We start from the raw sequence: 6000 nt of genomic DNA on the forward strand, positions 1-6000 counted from the left end.
TAAAAACCCACAGGAGTAGAGAGGATGAAAAGAGAAGACAGCGTGCAAGGGGCAGCTTTGACGAGGATGCCAGTGTGCAGGAGCCCCTGCCCTCTAGGAAGGGTTACCTGCTCCCTGGCTCTAGCTTACCTTGGAGTGGCACTTTCGGGGGACAGAGCTGCTGCGGCTTCTGGTATAGCTCATTTCTTGCTCCGGCAGCTCAATATAAACCCACCGGCAGCCCTGGCTCCTCCTATCCAAGCACAGCCCACACTGGGCAGCCCATTCCTCCCCACACGAGCCTCAGCTAATTTCCACCCCCCCCCCCCCCCCCCACGCAGCCCTGGGCTTGCAGGGGTGCTCCCAGAGAACCTCCGTGCCGCTCTCTGCCTTCTCCAACAGGAGAAAAAAAAAAAAGGCCAGAGTCCGGCACACACAGAGGCGTGTGCACAGTGAGCTTGCAAAGACACACACAAATTCATGCACGTTCTATAAGTTTTGCACGCGCATTTCTGTGCTCACACTCAGATTCTATGCATTGCACCCAGATTTCTGACCCCCAATGTGTGCGCGCGCTCATGATATGTCATTAACTGAGTTACGGGCCCTTAACTATCAACTGGTTTCTGATGTTAGTTGGCATTCATTTATATGCTCCTGGCGTCTAATTGCACTACTGCTTAACTCAAAAGGGGTGTGGCCGTGTGCACGTCAGGGGCATTCCAAAAGGTTGCACACATAATTATCCTGTAGCATATTGCAGTGGCGCAGCAAGGGGGGGGGAGGCTGGGGAGCGGACCGTCCCAAGTGCCATTTTGGTGGGGGTGCTGGCACCCCTCCACCCTCCGTGCCACGCTTGTGGCCTCCCTTCCCCCCCCATTCCCCATACCTCACCAGCGTGAGCAACTTCTCAGGCCTGGCTCCCCTCTGAAAACACGTCTAGGTCGCGGGGCCAGGAAGTGACGTCGCGGGGTACGCCAACGCCGGCGGGAGCAGCAGGTCGGAGAAGCTGCTCACGTCGGTGAAGATCTAAAGAGGCATGGGGAAGAGAGGGCGCGAGTATGGAGTAGGGGCAGGGAAGTAGCGGGAGGAGGCGCACCACCCCCGCCGCCTTCGACCCTCGTTACACCACTGCCTCAGTGCGCTTAACTTGGGTGTTTGCATTCACACTAGGTTTCAGCATGTGTCTGTCTGTTGCATAGAAGGGCATGGGCCCTTTATAGAAGGGCTGATATTTTTGATGGCAAGTGCTGGGCGCCATTACTGGATTGCACACATAGGTGATAGATGAGTGCCAGTTATGCATGTACGTGAATTAGCCAACTGGCTACGAATTGGCATTATTCACCAGAATTGGAATTCATTGTCTCTAATTGTCACTAATCTGCAGTTAAACCCAAAGGCCCGGATTCTGTAACCGGCGCCCAGTCTGCCCTTAGATTCCTCCCCGGTGCATCCCAAGATGCAACGGGAAGGGAGAGGCCCACCATTTGAAAGTGTGAGCATCCCTCTGGCTGGCCTTCCAATAAAAAGTACAAAGAAGGATCCGGGTGAGTTTTTTTTGGGGGGGTATTAGTGGGAGGTGGGTACCTGCAGGAGGGATTGGGCATTCCTCCAGTTGGGGATGTTGGCGGGGGGGGTGAGGGCGCCGGCAGGAGGGAGGGAGCATCCCTCCTGCCATATTTTTCAGCACGGTGGGGGGAGTGTAAGGTGGCAAGAGGTAGTGGGCATCCCTCTTGCCATTTTTTGAAGTTCTGGGTGGACAGTGGACCGGGGGTGCTAGCGCGGGGGGGAGGGCTTTTTTTTAATGCGTTTAAGTCGCGCAGAACATCTGAGCGTTTGAGTTGGAGAGTTTGTATGCCCCAATTCACTTGATAGTGAATCAATCGCTGTTTGCAAATCAGCCAGAGAATCGGCCAGTATCGGTTGAGTCGCTATATTTAGTGAATCTGGGCCATTGTTAATTGTGTCTTTTGATTGACATTATCTTATTGTGTTCTAGCTCAACATTTTTAATATGCAAAAATCGCTAGGTAGAAATGTTAAAATGTCAGTAATGTCAACATAGTTTAAGATAATTAAATGTTGTTTAATATTAATACATAAGTATGATGACTGACTAAATAAATGCACCAAATAATTCATAGCAATTGCTGAGAAAACAGCAACAAACTCTAGGGCAGGGGTGCCCAAAAGGTCACTCGCAAAGGCAACGCAAGTTGATCGAGGAGCCCATCCCGGGTGCCGCGATAGACTCGCGTTGTCTTTGCATTCTCCCTGCTCCCCCGACGCTGTAACAGGCCAGCAGTGACTGCAGAAGCGCCAGGAACACCAGCCTTTCCCTCCCCTCCCCACCATCTGATGTCAATTCTGACGTCGAGATGAAGTTCTGGGCCAGCCAATCACTGCCTGGCTGGCCCGGAACTTCCTCTCCAACGTCAGAATTGACATCGGGAGGAAGGCTGGTGGGCCCAGCGCTTCTGCAGTAGCTGCTGGCCTGTTCCAGCATCGGGGAACAAGGAGAACTCGGTGGCAATGGCGGCTTGGGAGCCTGGCAGTGGCTTGGGGAGAAAGAAAGGGGAGACAGAAAGACAGGGAACCAGAACAGGGACACAGAAAGACAGACAGGGAGACAGAAAGAAAGAAAGGGGGGCAGAGAGACAGAAAGAAAGAAAGAGGGGCAGGGAGACAGAAAGAAAGAAAGGGGGCAGGGAGAGAGAGAGAGAAAGAAAAAGTTGAACTCATGGAAGGACAGAGATGTTGGTTGGGGAATGGAAAGAGGTCTGGAGGAGAGGAAGCATGCAGGAGGCAGAAAGAAGGGAAGAAATATTGGATGCACAGTCAGAAGAAGGAAATGCAACCAAAGACTCATGAAATCACCAGACAACAAAGGTAGGAAAAATGATTTTATTTTCAATTTAGTGATCAAAATGTGTCCATTTTAAGAATTTATATCTGTTGTCTATATTTTGCCCCCTTTTACTAAACCACAGTAGCGGATTATAGCACAGGGAGCCTATGAGCGTCGAGAGCAGCTATCGCAGTTTAGTAAAAAGGGAGGGGGCATATTTGTCTATTTTTGTATAGTTGTTACTGAGGTGACATTGCATATTTTAAGGTCATCTGCCTTGACCTCTATGAAAACCCCCTGAATATAAATGATAATTAACATTTTCTCTACGTACCGTGTGCTTTGTGTTTTTTAAAATTTTATTGTTGGTAGATTATTTTGACTTGATCATTTTAAAAGTAGCTTGCAAGCCAAAAATGTGTGGGCACCCCTGCTCTAGGGGGGTTCCTTTTTTTTTTTTTTACCTCATCTCTATATGCACATAAGAAGGCATGCACACACTGTACTTGCATACAGACATACAAACATGCACACACTGTACACAGTCACAGGTCCATACACAGGCATGTGCACAATGAACTTGTCCACAGTAAAGTTCTCTGTCTGTATTGTTTATCTTATTTTGGAATATGTAGGCTGTTGTGGTTGTATTATTCCCTCTAACAAGCAAAGAAGATATGGGAAGCCCACCAAAAACCAACATGGAGTCCAAACAAGTTGGAGCCAAAGCAATAGGTGCAATGGAGAGTGACGAAGTAATCAATACTTGAAAGCTCTTTATTAATATAATTCATATATAGGACTCAACACAAGCTGTGTTTCGGCTTTCATGCCTTCATCAGAAGTCCATGTCTAAAAAACACACCAATAGGATAGACAATTATAAAAAGCAGTATTTTTTGAACAAGGAAGAAGCATATTATTTCAAAAGGCATGTATGGTCATAAATGCATTTTGCAATATTGGTTACAGAAAGATCCTCCTAGTTTTTGCATTGGAGGAACTAACTCCATCGTTTAATTGTATTTGAGGTTTGGGAGGTTCTTACATTTCCTAGACGAACTCATCTCTTTTTGAAAATTTGGTACCCATATATTCAAAATCTTTCCTCTAGAGCACAGAAGTATGATTCTTAATGTTTTATATTGAAGCTTTGGCAACATTCATTGCATTTCAATATCTGGTAATTTGTGTTATCTTTCATTCTGGGGGAGGGCAGGGAATGGGAGGGATGATAGTAATATGTATGGAAATATTTGAATTATATATTTGCTTAATTCATTAATTGCAATATTATAACTGAATTAAAAACAATGAGGGGGTAGGGAAGGGGAAAAGGGAGATGGGGAAGGGGGATGGGAATAGGGGGAATGTATAGAGGTATGAAATAGGTAATATGGAAATATATGTTGGAGGAATGATAGAAATATGTATGAAAAATTAGTATTGTGAATATAATGGTAATGAATATCTTATTGTATTATATTATTGTACTAGTCGTTAAGCCCGTTACATTAACGGGTGCTAGAATTTATGTCTGTATTTTTCTTTCTGTCTCTTTCCTCCCTCCATTTCCCTGTGTAGCGCTGTCTCTGCTTTCTTCCTCAGTCTCCACTCTCGAGCTGTAACATTACTGCTTAGCTTTTTCTCCCTGCAAGCATCTCTGCTCTCTTTCTCATCCCCAGTCTCTTTGCTATTTTTCTCTTCTTGCAGGGGTCTCTGCTCTCCTTTCTCTATATGTTCCTGATTCCTGCAAACTTCTGTTTTCTCTGTATGCTCTTAATCCTGTGTTTCCCTGTAGGTGTCTCTTCCTTTTTTTTTTTTAATTCCTTCTTCACGTATGGTTGATTTATTAAAAGTTTTTATATTTTTCCTATTTGTTGCATGCCTGTCTCCTTGGTCGCTGTATGTTTCTCTTTTTTTGCTTTCTGTGTTTGTTTGTGTTTTTTTGCTGATTGTCTACTTGGTCGCTGTCAGTCTGTCTGTCTCATTGGCTGCTGTATGTGTTTTTTGCAGTCTAACTCCTTGGCCACTGTATGTCTGTATGGTTTATTTTCCTGAATTTATCCTTGGGCATTGTATTTTGTATTTTTTTCTGTTTGTCTCATTGGCTGTTTGTATTATTTTTTATTTTTTTTGCTGTCTCCTTGCCCACTGTCTCTCTGTCTGTCTCCTTGGCTGCTGTATGTCTGTTTGTCATTTTTTTCCCTGTGTCTCTCTCTCTCCTTGTCCTCTGTGTTTTGTTATTTTTTCAATCTGTCTCTTTAGCCCCCTGTCCTTCTGTGAGTGTCTGTGTGTCTCTCTCTCCTTGTCCTCTGTGTTTTGTTATTTTTTCAATCTGTCTCTTTAGCCCCCTGTCCTTCTGTGAGTGTCTGTGTGTCTCTCTCTCCTTGTCCTCTGTGTTTTGTTATTTTTTCAATCTGTCTCTTTAGCCCCCTGTCCTTCTGTGAGTGTCTGTGTCTCTCTCTCTCCTTGTCCTCTGTGTTTTGTTATTTTTTCAATCTGTGTCTTTAGCCCCCTGTCCTTCTGTGACTGTCTGTGTGTCTCTCTCTACTTGTGCACTGTTGTTTGTTTGTTTTTTTCAATCTCTCTTTAGCTCCTGATCCCCTCTCACTGACCCTTGCGCGACTGCATGTTATTCCGGCTGGGTTTCCATGGCAACCCTGCTCGCGGGTCTGTGAGTGTAGGGCCGTTTTGTCGGGTCTGGCGGCACTGTGTAGCGGGGAGGCGGGGCCTCATCACCGGCCGGGCGGCTCGCACCGCCAGCCCCCAGGAACCCGAGGCCGGCGGCGGGAGAGGCAGGGACATGCCTGTTGTGCCATGGTGCAGGAGGAACGGAGATCGTCGTCTGGCTGCGGTCCAGCTTGTGGAGGCGATCGGGTGGTGACGTATTCGCGCGCATGCGCACTCCTTCGGCCACAGACCTACAGCGCACGGAACACGCAATTTGATTCCTTCAATAAAAAGTTATAAATTAAACAATAAATACAAATTACAAAAGAATAAATATTTGAAAGAGGCTTCATACCAGATAATTCCCAGTCTCCTGGAAGAAGAGGTTATGGAGTAGGCACATGGGATCTCTCAGAGAGAGAAAGAGATAATGGTTACTGCAGATGGGCAGACTGGATGGGCCATTTGGCCTTTATCTGCCATCATGTTTCTATGTT

General features: G+C 46.3%; 1 protein-coding gene across 2 annotated transcripts in view; it reads right to left on the reverse strand.

Moving 5' to 3' along the window:
- NAT16 (N-acetyltransferase 16 (putative)) overlaps positions 1 to 266 on the reverse strand; it is a 58462-nt gene extending 58196 nt beyond the window's left edge. Inside the window, exon 1 of one of the 2 annotated variants that reach the window (XM_033923580.1) lies at positions 130 to 266. The gene's annotated coding sequence lies outside the window, so the exon portion shown is untranslated. The remainder of the gene's footprint in view (positions 1 to 129) is intronic. The other variant, XM_033923581.1, reaches the window with a different exon arrangement.
- Positions 267 to 6000: the final 5734 nt, after the last annotated feature.

Source organism: Geotrypetes seraphini, chromosome 16, assembly GCF_902459505.1.
Source record: "Geotrypetes seraphini chromosome 16, aGeoSer1.1, whole genome shotgun sequence".
Classification (NCBI taxonomy): domain Eukaryota; kingdom Metazoa; phylum Chordata; class Amphibia; order Gymnophiona; family Dermophiidae; genus Geotrypetes; species Geotrypetes seraphini.